The 21,275-nt window shown below is 47.8% G+C and overlaps 1 pseudogene; it reads left to right on the top strand.

Moving 5' to 3' along the window:
- The first annotated feature begins 2,900 nt into the window (after window positions 1-2,900).
- Window positions 2,901-3,778, top strand: LOC125757459 (uncharacterized; annotated as a pseudogene).
- Window positions 3,779-21,275: the final 17,497 nt, after the last annotated feature.

The raw sequence follows: 21,275 nt of genomic DNA, 5'->3' as shown, positions 1-21,275 counted from the left end.
TCATGAAAGCTTTGGCATAGTTCAATGACTTGCGGTACTGTCTGAGGGCACTTGGCTACAAGCACCCAGGCAGCACGCCGCCATTGGACTGATCTTGGCCCAACGTCGGCAAATGACGGCAGCAATATCGGTCGCACGTCGGCAAATCACGCTCGCGCTACCTTCACCCGCATCGGCCCGACGTCGGCTAGCCGCCGTTGGGCCGATGCGGGCTTGCCGGCTTCGGGCCGACGTCGGCTAGCCAGCGTCGGTCCGAGACGGGCCTGCCGTTATTCAGCCGGTGATGGCAAGCCGTCATTGGGCCTATGTATGCTAGCCGATGCTGGCGTGGTGTCGGCCCCGCCGACGTCGGGTAGCCGCCGGCATGAACGTTTACACCCGTTATTATGTTTTAGCAGTGGTGGCTTACCGTGCGTTAAGTACGGTTGTACTGTACCGTCGTGGTCTGTACGTAGCTAGTTTAATGGGGACACCGGCGGTAGTTGCTCGATGCGTAAAGTAACTTGATCAGGCAGGCTGATACACGTGTTAAAGTAAAATGGCTGCGTGCCGACCACGGCAGTTCGGTATTACTGTGGTTACTCTACTGTAAGTCAGCAGCGCTAAAATAGACTATTCGCGGCCCAACGGCATTCATCGACTACCATTGGTGCCATATTCGAAAAATGCTTCCTAATTAGAACGACTGCTCCACTGATGTCTTAGTGTGCGATTAAGACCCACAATTCTGTCGAACCGTGCAAGGCCGAGAACGAAAGTCAATATTGTCTCTAACACAACTAAATTGATGAAAGGCCTGCTGCACCAACTACGCATACGTCTGAGAAATTAAGGAGCAAAACATTTGCAAGGTGATAAACACAAATTTATTCACAGATATGAACACACGCCAGCAGTTCCGGAATAATTATGCCATAAAGGAATATCTAAACATCTATGGATACCGTAGTCAACATCTTAACCCCACAGCCACCGTATTCTTAAAAAAAGCAGGACACTCCTAATCGAGAATGGGCTCAGGCGCAAAATCATAGGCGTGAGTAGGGTTCCCCTTCAGAGGGGGGGGGGGGGGCGAAGGTTCATCGCGGTGCCCCCCCCTCCCTATTAAGTCAATGTGTTTGGCAGACCTTGCGCCTCCCTCTTCTTAGGTGACTACGGGGGCCAACCGCCCGCCCCCCCCCCCCCCTGCCCCACTGTGCGCACGTCTATGGGAAGTTATAATCTCTTCAACGTTATGCGCGGCACTTCACTATAAATATTGAAAGAACTAGGACGGGCAAAAATAGGAATAAGGATTAACGAAGAATATCTTAGCTACTTGCGATTTGCGGACGATATCGCGCTTTTCATTAACGATGGTGCCGAATCACGAAAAAAATTCTGGGGATGTAAACGAAGGCAGCATTAAAGTAGGATTAAAGACGGACCCGAAGAAAAGAAAGATAACGTTAGGCGGCTTGCCGAAAAAGCGAGATTAAGAGTGGCAACTAGACTAGAAGATTGTGTATACGCGTGAGCTAATTACGAGCAGAGGAGCACCCCCCCCCCCGACGTTTATTAAATTCACCAAGGAACGGTAGGCACTCGCAACACATGACTGGCAATTAAATTAGCTTTATCCTTTAAGCGGAAATTGCAATTTTTTCAGTGATAACGTAAGGGCCAAAAAGATGGATAAACTGCTGCACGCGACGCGAAAAACATTGCGAGCGGTACCACAAGATCCCATGAACTCTACATCTAAACAAGATAGACACGCACGCATTCCTAATCTAAAAGTAAGATTGTAACAGAAACGAATCGTCCACGGACCACGGGATGATCTGCTGCAACTTGTGTATGATCTCTGGCACACCCAGATGGATTCTGCGCATCGTGGAACGTTTCCGTTTCCGCTGCGTGCTGGCCATAAAAGGGGTCAAGCTGCGCTGCAACGACTGGGGCACGACACTCTTTTCGGCCCATGCTCACCCTTCCACATGTACAAGGTTAGTTACCTAGGTGGAACTAAATGTTATCGCTCCAACAATACTATGCTTCTAAGAGTGTCGTGCCCCATTAGCAAGCGACAACTTATATGTTGTTTTAAATATGTGAGCGTGTATTTTATCGATGCTGTGCTCCTTTTGCTTTGCGATGGATGCTTGCTGCTTTCCCAATTCTTGATACTCTTATCGGGTGACGTAGAGCTAAATCCAGGACCCATGAGTGCGGCAGAGCGAGAGCAAACAACGAACATTGAGAGGATTCTATTAGAAATGAAAACGGGCCAGGAAACTGTGCTTGCGAAGTTAACAGAAATTACAACTAAACAAAGTGAACTGGAATCCAAGATAACGAACTTAATAGAGAAGACAAGCCTTGTGGAAAGTCGTATTACTCGTGTGGAAAAAAATTGAAGGCAAATTATTGGCTAAGGTGGACGACTGAGAGAATAGAACCCGTAGACAGAACCTGTTATTTTTTGGTGTGGCTGATAGGGAAAAAATGAGACTTGGGAAACGTCAGAAAATTTAATTAGAGATATATGCAAGGAAGTGATGAAACTTGATGATATTTCAATTGAACGGGCTCACTGCATAGGGGCTTTTAAGGAAACCAAGAACCGGCCCATCGTAGCATGCTTTTCGCAGTGGAAGGCTAGAGAAAGCATCTTTAAAAACGCTTTCAAACTAAAAGGTACTTCGTACAGTATTTCCGATGATTTCAGCCAGGCCGTGCAAGAAAAAAGGCGACAGCTGTGGAACTATGCGAAAGATAGAAACTGCAAAGAAAATCGTGTACGTTTGAGTTATGATAAACTGATTATCACCGGCCAAACATTTGTCTGGGATAGCGACACGCGGATGCCATTCCCACTAAGGGCGCATGCGCAAATGGATAGAGGCAAATGACCTACACTAAATTCTGTTTCCCTCAATGACAACACACTCTGTTGTTCACTGCCTGAACGGCTTTCTGTTCTGCTAGTAAACTGTCGCAGCATAAAGAACAAAGTCGATAGTTTCATGTCCTTGGTAGCAACCATTAAGCCTCAAATTGTAATGGGCACTGAATCATGGTTGGATGACTGTGTGTAATGTGGAAATCTTTCCGCCAGGTTTTACTGTCTATCGGAACGATAGACATGGGCATGGCGGGGGAGTGTTTCTTTTAATATCAAATACATTGTCAAGCACTGAAATCCTTTTTGAAAACAACTCTGAATCTGTCTGGTGTCTCGTGAATTTACCCAAGGGAAACAATGTCGCGTTTGGGACATACTATCGCCCACCGGGCAGAAGTGAATCATTCGGTTTCCTGTCTGATGTGCTATCTTTTATGCCTAACAGCGTATTTCTTGGGGGAGATTTTAACTTGCCGAACTTCAATTGGAGTGCTGGACGTGTAGCTGGTGATGGCTCCCCTATATACTCAGAGTTTGAAGAACTGCTCGGATTGTATGGTTTGCAACAGTACGTGCTAGAACCTACACGAGAAAACTCAATTTTCGACTTGGTGCTTTGCAATGAACCAAACTTAGTATCAGGGATTACTGTTTGCCCAGGTATTAGCGATCACAGGGCCGTTGTCGCAGAGCTTGGCGTACAGCGTGTAAGGGCATCACAAACTCCACGAAGAAAAGTGTTCAGCTAAGACAGAGGAGATTACGCTGCTATTAGAAATGAACTAGAAAACTTCTTCCCTACTTTTCAGCATATGTCAAAAGCACGCTGTCCCTTGGCTCTGTGGTCAACGTTCCGCGACAAAATATTCAGATTGGTCGAAAGTCATGTTCCATGTAGGTACCTGCGTAAAAAAAAACGCATAAACCTTGGTTTAACACAGAAATACGCAAACTAATTAGGAAAGCTAAACGCGCGTATAAAATATTTTCTGCTCACTCTAGTTTGGTAAATCAAAAGCGCTTAGAGGGAATAAATAATTTATTAAAAGCAACAAATAAATCGGCGAGATTCATTTTTTGTTAAATTAGGCAATTACTTAAAGGAAAACCCGAAGTCATTCTGGAAATATGTAAAGCAGAACCGAAAAGAAGATATATCTATACCAGCTTTAACTGTCGACGGCGAAAGCGTGACGTCAGATTTCCAGAGGGCGGAATGTTTTAATCAATATTTTCAATCAGTCTTTTCGCATGAAACTACCGAGCAGACAACGCTTCTAAACAATACCGCTCAGAGCAATATGATGTCTGACATAGAAATTGATGTTAGTGGCGTCGATTCATTATTACGCCGCTTAGACGCAACAAAAGCCATTGGACCTGATGGACTATCTCCAGTAGTCCTCAAAGAGTGTCATGACATCATTGCTCCGTATTTAAGTATCATCTATAAACTCTTCCTTGAAACTGGTCTTATCCCTCAGGATTGGAAAACGGCAAACGTTACACCTGTTTTTAAAATTGGAGACAGAAAACTGAGAGAAAATTACAGGCCAATCTCTTTAACGTCGATATGTTGCAAAATATTTGAACACATTTTACATTCAAACATATTTAAATTCCTTGATTCAGACGCTTTCTTTACTCCCTCCCAGCACGGTTTCCGGAAAGGTTATTCCTGTAACACCCAACTAATAGAATTTCAACATTTCGTATCCAAAGCCATTGATAACGGTAGTCGGGTAGACGCTGTTTTTATAGACTTTTAAAAAGCATTCGATACTGTGTCGCATAAGCTCTTGGATCTAAGGCCTGCTGCATTAAACATAAATAAAAACGTTCAAACATGGATACGAAATTACTTAAATGGTAGAACCCAGTCCGTCGTCCTAAATAATGTCAAATCTTCGTCAATAGCAGTGACTTCGGGAGTTCCACAAGGAAGCGTTTTAGGGCCCTTATTGTTCCTAATCTACATAAACAACATAGTTGAAAACATTATATCACCCATAAAATTATTTGCTGACGACTGTCATATACAGAGAAATTGCGACTGAAAATGATATGCACACTTTGCAAACCTACCTAGATCATATAGCGGACTGGTGTAAAAAGTGGAACATGCATTTGAACATTAAAAAGTGTTGCAGCGTGAGCTTCTCAAGGAAAACATCCAAATCAGAGCATCAATATAACATCTATGACGTCCCTATCCGCGTACACAGCGATTATAAGTACTTCGGCGTGTACTTTACCGAATCGTTTACATGGAACAAACATATTGACTCGGCCATAGCAAAAGCTAGTAAGATGCTTCACTTTATCCGCAGGAATTTCAAACAGGCGACGCACAAAATCAAGGAAACTTTATGTTTTTCGCAAGTCAGATCCATACTTGATTATGCATGCGTAATATGGGACCCCCACCAAGACTATCTTTTAAATAGACTTGAAAAACTTCAGAACCAAGCGGCAAGGTTTGTTTTAAATAATTACAGCCCCTACGCCAGTGTTTCTCAAATGAAGACCACTTTGGGTGGGATCTGCTGCGTGTACATAGACAGAAACTACGGCTTAAGCTGTTTCACCAGATCTATAACTCTAAGACAGGTATTAATCGTCATAGCTACCTTTTTGAACCATCCTACACATCCACTCGCTGTGATAATAGCAAAAAGATTTCTACCTTTAAATGCAGATCCAACACTCTTTCCTACTCGTTCTTTCCTAAAACAATAAGAGATTGGAACAGTTTAACTGACGACTTAGTAAATATAACAGATAATGATTTATTTTTTTCCATGTTGTGAAATTGTTCTTGCAATAACAAATGTATGTACTACGTGTCTCGAAATTGTATTCGGTGATCTACACTCATGTTACTCCTGATAATGTTATGTTGATATTTCTTTGGTCTGGGCGAGTTGGTTCATAGCAACGGGAAGGCACAGCGCAACTGAGACAATGGACAAGAATACGCAACACAAACGAGCGCTCGTTTGTGTTGCGTGTTCTTGTCCATTGTCTCAGTTGCGCTGTGCCTTCCCGTTGATATTTCTATATGTGTGTATATATCTCTGCAAGCGTTCCTTTATTCTGGTTATGTTTTTGTTCAAGTAGAACTTTTTGCTGGGCTAGTTGGTGCATGTTTAACGAAAGGAATCAGGCGCAAAAGAGAAGAACACAAGAAGTGCCATGGACGAACGCCGAGGCGTTCGTCCATGTCACTTCTTGTGTTCGTCTCTTTTGCGCCTGATTCCTTTCGTTAAAAATGTTTTTGTTCCCCCCCTCCGTAATGCCTATATGGCGATGTAGGTAATCTGTAAATAGATAAATAAATAAATAAATAAATAAATAAATAAATAAAAACCACTCACATGTGCCCGTTGGATCGCTAAAAACACGAGCGAATAAAAAGTGGTAGCGCACCATATCAGAATACAGAAAACACGGTGGTCAATAGAAAATACGCGATAAGAAGAGAACAAAAATCTGATGACACGTAACAGTAGTGAACACGTGGCCTTATATGAGGCGAGCGAGTTCAACATCGAAGCAGGGGGCCACTGGTTTCTCGCTGCGGTGATCTCTGCCGAAAACAATGCCGGAATCCTGCCGCGTATCCGTCTCGTGCACGATTTTGACTTTCCACCACACATGTCCACACACCGCACTTCTTGAAGAACTCTGCTGGTCGAAGTGAAAAAAACCTGCTCCCGCAGCTACGATTGCGCCTCCTTCGGGACGGCTACCCTACCCTACCCTGCCTGGTCAAACGAGTTTCGCGACAATGACACTGAACGAGGGGAAGGGAGGGAAGGGGGGGTAGAGGTTGAAGAAGACGAAAAAAAAAAGCACGGCTCAGCCTAACACAATAGTGTGCGATCCCCCCAGCATGTCTATGGGCATGCCGTTTGAGAAACGCGTTCGTCGAATTTTCAATGCATCACTTGTTGCCACATGTCGCTACATGAAAACTTTGCGGACACCACGTTGGAGCCGCATTTTTCATCGTATTTCGCGTGCCATAATAATTTTATGCGACTGTTTCTGAAAGCACGTGAAAAGCAATCGTTGAGCGAGATTTTTACTTGAAAAAGATATGTATGTCACAAAATGGACGGCAACGAAGTGCAAATGCGAACTGACAAACATGTGGCAAACACGTGTTTGTCAGTTCGGGAAAGATGTTCAGCGGGCTAGTTGATTTCGAAACATTCAAACGACAAAACGTGTCTTCACTTCGCCCGGTCTTTTTTGCACCATACCTATTTTTCTCAAGTAATGAACCCACTAGCTCAGCAACACGCCTTGCTGAGGTTTTTACTATTTTCATAACGTAAAATCATATGACATCACTGAAGCAAATGCGCTTGTTACGCTTGACCCACAGACGCGCGTGAGTAGATGTGTGTAAACACAGAGATCGGAAACTGTCCGTGTAGTATATGAGCACTCGCGCCACACATTCAGCGGCTGAAAGGATATAGCGCTATAAATATGATGACAGGCTCGATTTATGCACAGAATTAGTATTCACATAAAACTTCTTCCGCTAAAAGTATTCGTGCGGGAATGTTTGTGTGAATTTTGATGCTGGATACATTATTGAAGTCGGCCGACCAGTGGCAAAAACATTTACAAAACAGAAGTTTTTCGAATTTGGCACATGAAGTTAATGCTATGTGTTATAGCGTTTCAACATCTTTGATAGCGTTGAACAACTTGTCAACGAAGTGGCCATCTGATTTGAGTGAGCTTTTCTTCTAAAGACCACCTTTTTTTTTTCGAAAACTGGCTGTGCTAGTGATAGTTGTTAGTCATTGTGATAGAGCATAAACTAATAAAAGAATGCAAGCTATTCAGTCGACGATACTTCGCGCCCCGTGTCGTACGTGCGGCATTAGCACGGTACAATATTTGAACTTTGTTATTTGTGCTAGTACAGCAATCCATGTAGCGGCATTCTGCAGCTTAAGCTACAAATATTCAAGTGCCTAACGCTCTATTGCATTATGATTAAACAAAAAATTTGGGAGATATACGTGTTATGGAGAGTTTTATAAAAATAATTTCTGCATATGATCAATAATTGTCTTTTGTAAAAAAATTCTCAAAAACACAAAAATTTACTCAACTTTACTTACGCTCTAAGGAGTAAAAAAAATAAGGCTGCTATAAGGAACTGCCCTATACCGAAATAACGATGTTCTAAAAACGCAAAAAAGGAAATGTTGAAAGAATGGCTGGAACGGTCGATTTATAGTAATTTTTTTTCGTACCTGGTTTTCCAACATTCCGTGAAGTTCAAATGGCGCTCACGTGCCCAAAAAACGTTTGCCGCCCAAATTATTTTGGTAAAATACTGTAGAACGAATGTATGTATGTGCGTAATTTTCTCAGACTATTTGAGAGAAATTGATTTTGCTCGAGCGCCCCGACTGGGACAGTTGGCGTGGAATGACCCACATATATATATATATATAATATATATATATATATATATATATATATATATATATATATATATATATATATATATATATATATATTGTTACGCGTACGAACGGGGTTTATTGAGATGCGACGCAGCGGTAGCCTCAGCGGCCTTGAGTGCGCACCGAGGTTGTCGCCATCGCCAGGCACGTCTTCTTCCTCTTCACCTCTCTCATGCCAAGACCCAGTACACACAGGTGCACATACCCAAACTACGATTGTAACATCTCTCCGCGCGCAGACGAAGCCCACCGGGCGAGTCAAACAGTCTCTCTAGGAATGAACGGCTTTAAACGGGCAATGTGCGTAAGTTCAGTCTTTGCAGCACGTCGGCCATTGGCGTGGAGGCGAGCAACGCGGTAAGTCACTTCGCTTATGCGGTCGAGAACAACATAGGGTCCAACGTAGTGTGCCAGCAGGTTTTCACATAATCCACGTTTTCTCACTGGTGTCCAAAGCCACACGAAGTCACCGGGTTCATATGTCACGTGTCGGCGGTCGAACCGTAACTTCGAGCGTTCTTGCGAAGCAAGAGTGCGCTAATGAGCGAGGCGTCGGGCCTCTTCCGCACGGCACATAGTCTTGGAAATGCAGAGATCATCGTGGTCTAAAAATGGCAAAATCGTGTCGAGTGTATAGCGTGGCGGTCTAGCATAAAGAAGACAGAAGGGACTGTAGCCGGTAGTTTCATGCTGTGCGGTGTTGAATGCATAAGTAACGAAAGGCAGAACATCGTCCCAGTTTTTGTGATCTGATGCGACGTACATGGACAGCATGTTCGTGAGAGTTCTGTTTGTGCGTTCAGTAAGACCGTTCGTTTGAGGGTGATAGGGCGTAGAGTGCCGAAAACTTGAAGCACATAGACGAAGCATCTCTTCGACCACGTTTGCCGTGAACTGGCGTCCACGATCACTAATAACGACTTTGGGAGGGCCGTGTCGGAGAATGACAAAGTGTAGCATGAAGAGGCACACGTCACGCGCAGTAGCCGATGGTATAGCGGTCGTCTCGCAGTATCGTGTCAGATGATCGGTGCCCACGACGATCCAACGATTGTCGTTGGAGGAGCGCGGGAAGGACCAAGAAGGTCAATTCCAACTTGCTCAAATGGAGTTCTTGGTGGCGGCAAAGGGTGTAGTCGACCAGGAGGAGTACTTGTAGGACGCTTGCGACGTTGACATTCGTTGCAGCTAGACACGTATTGTTGCGTGGTCTGATGCATCTTGGGCCAGTAAAACCTTTCTTTAAGGCGGTAGAGAGTCCTCGCTGCTCCTAAATGACCGGATGTTGGATCATCATGCATGGCTCTCAAAATGGAAACGCGGAGACTCTTCGGGACTACCAGAAGATATCGCGAACCTGTAGCAGAATAGTTCTTCTTGTATAGTAGCCCGTCGCGTATGCAGAAACGAGTGGCCGATGATTTTCGTCCGTTAGCAAGAAGTTGCTGTAAAGTACTGTCCTTCTGCTTCTCAGTCCTAAATGTGTTCTTGTCAGGAAAGCCTGGCTCCAACGATGCGATGTACCCGTCGAAGTTGTCCGCGTCACAGACCGTCGTGGGAAGCGGCAGCCGCGAAATGCAGTCTGCATCAGCGTGCCGGCGACCACTTTTATATGAAACCGTGAAGTCGTACTCCTGTAGACGAAGTGTCCAACGTGCAAGTCGACCGGATGGATCGCGCAGATTTACCAGCCAGCACAGAGAATGATGGTCGGTCACGACGGTGAAGGGGCGTCCGTATAGGTATGACCGGAAGCGTTGTACTGCGAAGACCACAGCAAGACACTCCTGTTCCGTAACTGTGTAGTTACGCTCAGACTTGCTTAGGGAGCGACTCGCATACGCCACGACATGTTCTTTGGTATCGACGCGTTGAACCAAAACAGCACCGACACCAACGCCACTAGCGTCCGAGTGCACTTCTGTGGGAGCCATAGGGTCGAAGTGTCGGAGAATCGGATGGGACGTCAAGCGGAACTTGAGTTCACAAAAAGCGGACGCACATTCCGGGGCCCATTCGAACCGTACGACTTTTTGAAGCAGGCACGTCAGAGGGTGCACGATGTTAGCGAATGCAGGAATAAAGCGACGGAAGTACGAACATAGTCCCAGAAAACTCCGTAGTTCTTTGACTGAGCGTAGCTGGTTGAAGGCTTCCACTGCAGCCGTCTTCGCTGGATCAGGTCGTATGCCTTCTTTGTCTACCAAGTGGCCTAGAACGAGTGTTTGGCGCTCTCCAAAATGGCATTTCTTTGAGTTTAACACCAAACGTGCTTTGCTTAGACAATCGAGCACAAGGTCGAGGCGTGTGTTGTGCTCACGGAACGTGCGCCCAAAGATCACTACATCGTCTAAATAACACATGCAGATTTCCCATTTCAAACCGTGCAAGATGTTGTCCATGAAGCGCTCGAACGTGGCTGGCGCATCGCACAGTCCGAACGGCATCACATTAAATTCGAAAAGTCCGTCGGTGTTACAAATGCCGTTTTTTCCTTATCTTCCTTGTGCATTGGTATCTGCCAATAGCCTGACCGCAAATCGACAGATGAAAAGTAAGAAGCCGATGAAAGGCAATCTATAGCGTCATCGATCCGTGGAAGAGGATATACATCCTTTTTGGTGATAGCGTTGAGGCGACGGTAATCAACGCAAAATCGCCATGAGTCGTCTTTCTTCTTAACCAGGATTACTGGGGCTGCCCACGGACTGCACGACGGCTGAATAACATTTTTCTTTAGCATGTCTTGAACTTGTTCATGTATAACCTTGCGCTCCGAAGGTGACACACGGTATGGCTTCTGACGGATAGGGTGATTACATCCCGTATCAATGCGGTGCTGTATGCGAGAAGGAGGAAATGATGGTGGATCCTCCTTCTGGGCAAAGTCGAAAACTCCGGAGTGTTTCGTGAGAATACTCGCCAGTTCACGACGCTGGTTAGTGCTAAGCTCTTTGTTGATCATAGCCATAACTGAGGAGTCTATGGCGTGCACAGTATCAGAATCGGACTCATCCGCGGAATCGCGGCTCTCTGCAAGGTTGGGAAGAGAAAATACTTGCTGTTCGCGAATCGCCGCAAGCTTCAGACCCTTCGGCAGTGTCGTGCGTTCATCGGAACAGTTGATGGTCCATAAGCTAGTGCGTCTTTGAACAACAGACAGCGTACAATAAGGTATCAGAACATTTTTCTTCATGCAACTCAGGTGAATCGGTTCCACGGTAGCGTCAAATGTCTTGTCGGTTGTGGGGGAACATGCGACTGGGACACACTTTGCTGACAACGGCGGAACAACTGTATCTATGCATACGTAAAGGGCACTTTCGTGACAAGGTAGGTGTTCCATAAACGCAGACGGAATGCCCGAATCTACGGTAATTTCTCCCGTTCGGCAATCAACATTAGCACCGCACAGCTTCAGGAAATCCAGGCCCAGTATTACGTCATGCGTGGCGTGTGGCAGAACTGCGAACTCTGCGTTATATACATGACCACCCAAGCTAACTTCCACACTGCACACACCAACAGGATGTAGGAGGTCGCCACTCACTCCGCGAAACATATCCGTACGGTCCCAGCAGAACATCACTTTCGACCAAGGAGGCGCTTGAACGCGAAACTCATAACGGAAATGGTTGCTCCTGTGTCCACTAAGGCCATAGTTGAAACGTTGTCTATCCACACACACACCTTATTCTTGAACATACAAACTGACGGAGGTATTTCTGTCGAAATCGTAGAATGTCCAGCGACCTCACCTCCAACGGCCGCGTCGACTAGTTTTCCGGAGGGGGCGACGGGTATCGGCGCCGAGGAGACGGCGAACGACTTATGCGAGGAGCAGGCGGTGGTGTTAAGCTGCGATCGGAGGCCGGAGAGGGGTTTCGCAACATCCCTGGTCTTTGGTTGGCCGAGCTTCCCGTGAACATGTAGGCACTTGATGCACGAGGTCGGTCAGATGTCGTCGAGCGGTCGTACCTCGGTGGCTGGCGGCGATGGCAGTACCTCGCAAGGTGGCCCTCGACGCCGCAGCTGTAGCACACGGGCAGAGGTCGTGCAAAGAAATGCTGTTGAGAACGCTCCGCCGTCAAGGGTCGCCTCACCGGATGCGGAGGCTCAGCAGCCTGGACCGTAGCTGTCTGTCGCTGTGTGCCGCGGGCCGGAACGAAAGCGTTGCGCATGATGCTGTTCAAATGCGAATGTGTCTGGATGCGGCCAACATTCTTCCTGGTTCAGTGGGGTCCGCAACGCACAGGACGGTGGCAAATGAGCACATGGTGCGATCCTGGGCGGTCCGAGTAATGCGGGAGGAGTAGGTGACGTCGTGTTGCCGCAGTTCTTCACGCACGATTTGGCGAATCGTTGAAGCAAGGTCGGCGGGCGGGACTTACTCGACGGCTGGCGACACAGTTGTGACATTTGCCAGTCGCCCACAATTTCGGCGCAATGCGACGTGTCTTCAGCGTCTCAAAGGTACGGCAGTGGCGCAGAATATTCGAGACAGAGGTAAGATCTTCTCTACCTATTAGGAAGTTGTAAACTTCTGCGATACCTTTGAGAAGATGTCCGACCTTGTCTTTCACGACATCCGCGGGTTTATAATCTTGCACAGCTTGAGGACTTCCTCTATGTATGTGGTGCAAGTCTCCCCAGGAGTCTGAGCTCTTTGCGCAAGCGTCTTCTCAGCGCCTTTCTTCTTGGAATCAGAGTCACCGAAGCATTGTTTCATTTCTTCTACAAAGAGCTCCCACGTTGTTAAAGACTCCTCGTGATTCTCGTACCATACCAGAGCGGTTTCCGTCAGAAACAACGCTACATACTCGAGCTTGGAGATGGAGTTCCAGTGGTTGTATCGACTCACCCTGTCATAATGCTTGAGCCACTCGTCCACATCTTCTCCTCCTCTTCCAGCGAACGGACGCGGTTCCATGTAGTGACGAATCGCTGCATCCGGTGTTGACCTATGCGCAGTTGCAGCTGACACTGAGTCTTGTGCATCGTTCTGGAGCATGGTGAAAGTCGTCGGTGAGAGACCGGCAAGCGGCGGCTCCGGCGAAAGTTCAAAACGGTTGTGGCTCCGTGGTACGTCGACGTCGTGTACCCCGCACCTCCACCACTCTGTTACGCGTACGAACGGGGTTTATTGAGATGCGACGCAGCGGTAGCTTAAGTGGCCTTGAGTTCGCACCCAGGTTGTCGCCATCGCCAGGCACGTCTTCTTCCTCTTCAGCTCTCTCATGCCCAGACCCACTACACACAGGTGCACATACCCAAACTACGATTGTAGCAATATATATATATATATATATATATATATATATATATATATATATATATATATATATATATATATATATATATATATATAATATTTAATGAAGGTAGTGGAAACGGGCTCGAGCAAGAGAGAAGAGAAAGACGACACACTGTCATCGCTGACCTGCTTTGTGTTAGCCCTTGTGCAAATTAAACCACTGCTTCGTCGGGTCCACTCCTGCTTGCAAAAACCCCATTTGAACTGGTGGAGTTGCTGGGTACCATCTGGTCCTCACCCTGGAACTGCTGGAACATCGCAGGCGGACACTACGACGACCTGTCGCGATGAATGATTTGGGACCGTCTAAGGGCACTCCGGATCCCGCGCCTGCACCTGTCTTCTGCCCTTGCGCACTCCGGCAACGTGATACCCCCATATTTGGTGGTACCGACGACCAAGTTGTCGAAGATTGGATTGCCGAATACGAACTGGTGACCGTTTACAATAAGTGGAAGGCCAGCGCAAGCTCACAGATGTGAACTTTTACTTGACCGGCGTCGCGAAACTGTGGTATAGAAATCATCAAAGCGATTGCTCTACCTGGTCAGAATTCGCAGCAACCCTCACGGAGGTCTTTGGCCGTCCTGCTGTGCGTCGGCTTCGTGCTGAACAGCGCTTGCGTGGCCGCGTACAGCGATACGATGAGACTTTCACAAGTTAGATCGAAGATGTCCTCTTCCTCTGCAAGCTCGTCAGCTCGACTCTGGACGAAGCAGGCAAGATCAAGCACATCATAAAAGGCATCAATGACGGTGCATTCCAGATGCTTGCTGCAAAAAGTCCGCAGACGGTCGCCGATGTAATTCAGCTGTGCCAAAATTTCGATGAGCTGCGTAGGCAGCGCGCTTCCACACGTTACGCCGCTCAAGACACAGCGGATCTTTCATCTTTGGATTTTCGCCATGACATCACCGACCACTCAGCCTTAATGCCATTCATTAAGCAGTACATTCGCGAGGAGGTTGCACGGCAGCTACCTGCAATCACGAGATCATCCGATCTGCTTGCACCCTTGTCACCTTCCCTTCGTCACGTCATTGAATCGGAAGTTGCCGAGGCCTTGCCACCAAGTCCTGCTCAACCGCCTGTTACAGCACCACTGACGTATGCAGCCGCTGTTGCTCGGCCACGTGCTTCACCGTCTCCCAGTACATATCAACCAACTCGTAACGCTTACACGTCACCGCCATCTGCACGCCCGTTTATCGCTTCCTACTCAACCAGCAGTGCTCCTGCCGTCAGCCCCTGGCGTACACCTGATAACCGGCCCATCTCTTCATGTGGCATACCCGTTACATAGCCCGCTACTGCCGCCGTCGCAGCTTCCCTTCTCGTGACCATGCCGGGGCCTCTAACTACATGCCTGCTCAACCTCGATATCCCGTTTCTGCCAATCCTTACGGACATACCTCCCAGTCGCCGACCATTCGACTCACGCCGTTCGTCTTCACCCTGCCGCCGATCAGTTTCTCCAATGTTACGCCGTCACAGCCCACCCCGAGGGGAAACTGACAGGCGCTGTTCCGGAGGCAAGAAGCGTTGTCGCGAAAATTTCAAGACCTAATTGCTGTCCCCGAACGAAATCGAACTCTCTATAGGTGGTGGTGACGTTCACGTGCTTGTTGACACTGGAGCTGCCGTATCTGTCATTAGTGAAAAACTCTACCGAAATCTAAACAAAGTAACCACTCAACTTACCGACCTATCTTTGCAGACGCTACGTCCTATCCTGTTCGGCCTTCAGCATTGTGCACTGCGCGAGTCCTCATTCAAGTGTCCTGTATGTCGTCGAATTGTCTTTTTGTTCCGTTCTTCGCACGACGTTATTCTTGGGTGGAATTTCCTTTCGTGAAATTCTGCTGTAGTCGACTGCGCTCGTTCTGAACTCACGTTATCCGTGCCGTGCTTCGACTCCGATGATCGCGCTTCGTGTAGTGTTTGCTGCTTCTGACGTCGACATTGCGCCTTTCTCAGCCGTCTCGTCCCGGTGTAATGTGCGTCTCCTCCGGAATCACCTGTTTTGTTTATACCATCGGCCGCTTCTGCGCGCCGTCGAAATTTCTTGCTTCCGTATGCCGTCATCACTGTCTGCGATCGTCACGCTTCCATTTATGTGTGCAGTTCCTCGGATAGCTCATCATCAATACTCCGCGGAGAATGCCCGGGAAGCTACGAACATTACGACTGCGTTCTCCTGGCTACCATACCTGTTCCCACGGCGTCCTTCCCGATTTGTGCTGTCACCTCACCCACTGCGGCTAATAATGTTGTGGACGTCTTCTCTGGTGCCATTGATTCCGAGCTCACACCAACTCAGCGACAAGAGATCATGAACCTCCTAGAGCGTTTTCGCACTTCATTCGACCGTGACAGCCATGCTTAGGCCGAGCATTTGCAGTCGTTCACCGCATTGATACCGGTCAACAAGCCTCGCTAAGATTTAAAACAAGATAATGATTGGAAGGAAAAGCACTTTCAAGCAAAAAAAAATCAGTTTCGCCGCAAGGGCGAATCTACGAGTGCGAGAGCAACAACTTGGAATGTTATACGAAGTAAGGGTAGCAGCATGTTGTACAGAGCAAGGCCAGCATCTGACCCTTTGGATCCGACCTCGCGTAGCTCAACAACATGCTGGTTTAAGGGAATACGGCAGCTCCAGGGACCGAGGCCTCTTTCGTTATGTCAGTCCTGTATGTAGGAATCGCTGAGAGCACAGCAAAATTGTGAGCCGACTCCTGACGCCCGTCGAGATAGCGCGTGGCCCAGCAGTCGCGGCAGTGCCCTTCTGAGGAAAGTTCGCAGTTGCTGCTCGAGCGACGTAGCGCCCTCCCTCGCACCCAGAGATGTATGTTTCGACTGTAGCAATGGTTTTCTGTATACCGTGAGAGTCCACAATAAAGCTAGGTACTAAAGTGCATAATGTCTACGTTGGAGTCGCCGACTAGCATAAAGGGTTTGTGCTCGTAGGTGTTTTATGCTGTTCTGTCACGAGTGTGATTCATATTAGTCTATTGTTAAACCTGATCTTTCGATTTTACACGGTGCTGTGCCATGTGCACGGACTCTAAACGGACGAACAAGCCTCGGCCTTAAGGTGCTTTGCCCCTAAAAGCTGCTGGATTTCTTCTCAGATACTGAGAGCCCACTTGACCTAATGCTTAAACTCTCGATCAATTCCCAATTACGTTTTTTTGATACCCGCATCCAGATGAAAGGTGTTGGCGTCGTCTGGTTCTATGAACCGCGTGTACAGAAACCAATTCCTCCTTTCCAGAGTGGCCACTCCAAGCTCCCTAACGACCTATTGCCACGTTGTGCTTAAAGAATGCTCTTGGCAATTGGTGCACGCAGTGTAGTTCAGTCCCGTTAAAACTGAAAGCCTTCTGAGCACTGGGTATCCGCGGGGCCGTCTCATTTCGGTCGCAGATGGTCGACAAACATTCGGTTGATCCCACTTATTCGTGGAAGCGATAGGAGGCAAGTGCTGCCTATAACGCATTGTTTATTGCTTTGTGTAGTTAATGGAGGAAATTCCTAATGGAATTTATGTTTGTGAACTTTTGGTGGAATTTTGAGAGGTTTGTGCGAACTTACGAGAATGAAGACGACGGCGACATGAAGGCGAGCCAGGGGCACGAGGCACGCGCGGCGGCGGTAGAAGAAAAAAGCCGGCAGATCCCACGCATTGTGGGAATCGATGTAATGCGAAGCAGCCAGCAAAGACCTGCATACATCGTCTTGTATGTCATTCAGGAAAATACGTATCATGGTTTTCATGTTGACTGCTCTTATTTATGTTCGTCCCACAGTAACGTCGCGCAATACTAACTTCGCGGTCGATCAAGATAGAGAAACGACTGCCAGCGCACCATGAGCGTGGAACGTAAGTCATGCTGTACATGACATGTGTGTCATGACTTTTTATGTTAACTCGTATTATTTATGTTCGTCACACGGTCACATCGCAAGATACCACTTTTGGTGTATATCAAGCTAGCGGAACGGCCGCCAGCGCCCCATGAGCGTGGCACGTAAGTCATGCCGTACATGACATGCGTGTCATGATTTTCATGTTAACTCCTGTTATTTATGTTCGTCACACAGTCACGTCGCAAGATACCAATTTTGGTGTATATCATGCTAGCGAAACGGCCGCCAGCGCGCCATGAGCGTGGCACGTAAATCATCCTGTACATGACATGCGTGTCATGATTTTCATGTTAACTCCTGTTATTTATATTCGTCCCACAGTCACGTCGCGTAAGACCAATTCCAGGGTAGATCAAGCTAGCGAAAACGGCCGCCAGCGCGCCATGAGCGTGGCACGTAAGTCATGCTGTACATGACATGCGTGTCATGATTTTCATGTTAACTCGCGTTATCATGTTCGTCACACAGTCACGTCGCAAGATACCAATTTCGGTGCATATCAAGCTAGCGAAACGGCCGCCAGCGCACCATGAGCGTTGCACGTAAGTCATGCTGTGCATGACATGCATGTCATGATTTTCATGATAACTCGTATTATTTATGTTCGTCACACGGTCGCATCGCATGATACCAATTTTGGTGCATATCAAGCTAGCGAAACGGCCGCCAGCGCCCCATGAGCGTGGCACGTAAGTCATGCCGTACATGACATGCGTGTCATGATTTTCATGTTAACTCCTGTTATTTATGTTCGTCACACAGTCACGTCGCACGATACCAATTTTGGTGCATATCAAGCTAGCGAAACGGCCGCCAGCGCGCCATGAGCGTGGCACGTAGTCATCCTGTACATGACATGCGTGTCATGATTTCACGTTAACTCCTGTTATTTATATTCGTCCCACAGTCACTTCGCGCAAGACCAATTCCGGGGTAGATCAAGCTAGTGAAACGGCCGTCAGCGCGCCATGAGCGTGGCACCTAAGTCATGCTGTACATGACATGCGTGTCATGATTTTCATGTTGATTCGTGTTATCATGTTCGTCACACTGTCACGTCGCGCAATACCAATTTCGGGGTAGATCAAGCTAGCGGAACGGCCGCCAGCGCACCATGAGCCTGGCACGTAAGTCATGCTGTACATGACATGCGTGTCATGATTTTCATGTTAACTCGTGTTATTTATGTTCGTCACATAGTCACGTCACAAGATACCAATTTTCTTGTATATCAAGCTAGCGAACGGCCGCCAGCGCACCATGAGCGTAGCATGTAAATCATGCTGTACATGACATCCGTATCATGATTTTCATGTTATGACTTGTCATTTATGTTCGTCATACAGTCATGTTACGCCATACCAATTTTGGTGCACATTTGATTAACCAAGCGACCAGGAGAGCACAAAGTCGTAGGCGGCTAAATAGATAGATAGATAGATAGATAGATAGATAGATAGATAGATAGATAGATAGATAGATAGATAGATAGATAGATAGATAGATAGATAGATAGATAGATAGATACGCTCAACGTTGCAGAAGTTCGCTAAGAAATGCTTCGCATTTAAAAGTGAAAAAAAGAAAAAAAAGAAGAGAGGCGCGTGCGGAACGCGCAGAGGGCTGAGTAAAGCTAGCCGAAGGACACGCCGGACCAGGGCGCTGTCCGTGAAGATTGTCGTGGCCGTTCTCGGTGAGGTCTGGTGCTTGCCTGGTGGTTCGGACGTTGGCGGTGGCTCCAGCGAGGACGCGCCGGACCTGGGCGCTGTCCGTGGAGCTCCTCCGCCTGTTCTTAGCGAGGCCTGTGGAGCCGAGGTACCTGCCTGGGGCTACCGGTAAAGGGCGCGGCTCCTCCTGTGTCGGCGTGCAGGAATCACTAGTTCCTGAACGCCGTCGCCACCTGGGACGGCGCAAGGCTGTGATCAAATGGGAGGCCTTACGGAGGCCTTGTCTTCTTGCTGTAAGGCACGCGGGACGTGTCACCAGCGTTCCTGGGCTCGCCTTCGACGAGACTCGTCGCCGCACGTGGACTGACCCTCCTCAAAACAAGGTCGTCTACAAGTCTTGAGACTTCGTTTATTGTAACCTTGATGGGACATTCCGCGGTTGGGACTTTCAGATTAATTTATGTTGTAGCGAAGCCTTTAAGATGAGTAATGGGTTGCGCTCTCTATAGCCTTCTAGTGGGTCGTTCTCTTTGGTTCTTCCCGCTCGCGCTCTGAGTCCGTGTTTCTCCTTGCACGGCCGCTATATAAAAAAAAACAGGTGCGGCCTGCTCCGTCGCACCGAAACGGCGTCCGGGGCCTAGTTCTCCTTGCGCCCGCACTGGCGCCACCACACTGGTACAGCTGTTCACGGAGAAGCGCTTCGACAGCCGCGTTTGTACGCCCGACACTTACTCCGATCAGGCCGTAGATAACGCGTTTTTATAGCTGCACATTACACGTTGAATACTGAAGTCGTTATTAGAACTGCCGATTACCCCGCATATGTGAACATTTTGCCCTAGGAGTACCAGTGTTTTATAGAGTGGGCCTCAATACTCTCCACGAATGCTGCCCGTTTGACTCACCTGAAATGAAAAGTGTCACTCAATCACTGATCCCCTTAATGCAGGCAGTCGTCGGGCAGATTCCAAGGGCTGACTTATCGGCCCACCGAAACGCACCACGAAAGCACACAAAATTTAAATGTAGGTCCTGTTAGTGCGCCAACAAATGCCGGTTGTGACCCAAAGCAAGAGTTAGAGTCAAGAGTTGACAACACAAACAAAATATATTCTCAGTTAAGGCAGTACAAGCATCACGCAAACATCCACACTCGGCAGGTATCAATTACAACTCACAACATCACTTAGATGGGTGTTTAAAACGATGGGAACAAACTTACCGTGCTACAACTGCACTCTCATCCATTAGAAACTATCCAAGAACACCTAAAGGCCTTGAATATTCACGAAACTTGGGCAGCCCACAATTCTTCGAACGTTTCAGGAATATTTCTCTTCCAGGAAGCACTCAAACGAACTCCAGCTCTGCTCACCGTCATTCGGCGACACTCTTCTAAACAGTGCTCCCACGGTGTATGACACTAGATCATCCAAGATCGACTGACCGCACTACACGACTCACACGAACAACATAACTTCTTCTCCGACTTCACCATACCGTCCTACCCTCCGTCGTCTCTCGTTTGGATCCTTTCCGGTTTTCCGAACATTCCAAGTGATTGTTCGGCTCGTAGCACGTAGCGCAGCGACAGCTAGGGGAAAGGGATTCGTCTCGCCGGTTCGTCTGCGGAATCGGTCGGTTCCACTTTGATTTCTTGAATTCTCCCGATCTGCGCGGGTGTTAGGCTGTCGCGACCGCGACGGCGTCTTCGGAGGAGAGGGTAGGTGCTCGCCCTGGGCGCCTTTTGGTGCTCGTATTTTTTTTTCGTTGCGCGCACCCGTTGGGGGTAACAGTCGGCGCAGTGGCTTGATGCTGTCGTCAGTATGCGGCGCGCGCCTGTTTTAGCGCTCGTTTGTGACAGAAAAAAGTGCTCTTTTACGAATATTACGCTTCCCGACACTGTAAATCGCATGGGAATACGCGGTACTTCACAGTAGCGCCTTTCACACGTTCGAGTTGCACAGCGGCACGCA

This window comes from Rhipicephalus sanguineus, chromosome 2 (assembly GCF_013339695.2).
Source record: "Rhipicephalus sanguineus isolate Rsan-2018 chromosome 2, BIME_Rsan_1.4, whole genome shotgun sequence".
Lineage (NCBI taxonomy): Eukaryota > Metazoa > Arthropoda > Arachnida > Ixodida > Ixodidae > Rhipicephalus > Rhipicephalus sanguineus.
This window is presented reverse-complemented; position numbering and strand designations above follow the sequence as displayed.